A 231-nucleotide genomic window follows, 5' to 3' on the forward strand; every position below is an offset into this window, starting at 1 on the left:
TATGTTACTAAAATGCATTGGTGTATTTCAGTTACAATGAAGTATTTGTTTGAGTTATTATTACCGTTCAGGCAGAAGCGAAATTCAGCTGATTCCCTTCACAGCGAAGTGTTGTCGCAGGAACCGTTGAGCCGATCACTCTATAATTATGCAGCCATTAACATCAGTGAGTCTCTTCTTCATCGTCCACTATTTGTAAACACAGACATACTGGTGTCGCTTGCATCCTGC

This window comes from Penaeus monodon, chromosome 33, assembly GCF_015228065.2.
Source record: "Penaeus monodon isolate SGIC_2016 chromosome 33, NSTDA_Pmon_1, whole genome shotgun sequence".
Taxonomy (NCBI): Eukaryota; Metazoa; Arthropoda; class Malacostraca; order Decapoda; family Penaeidae; genus Penaeus; species Penaeus monodon.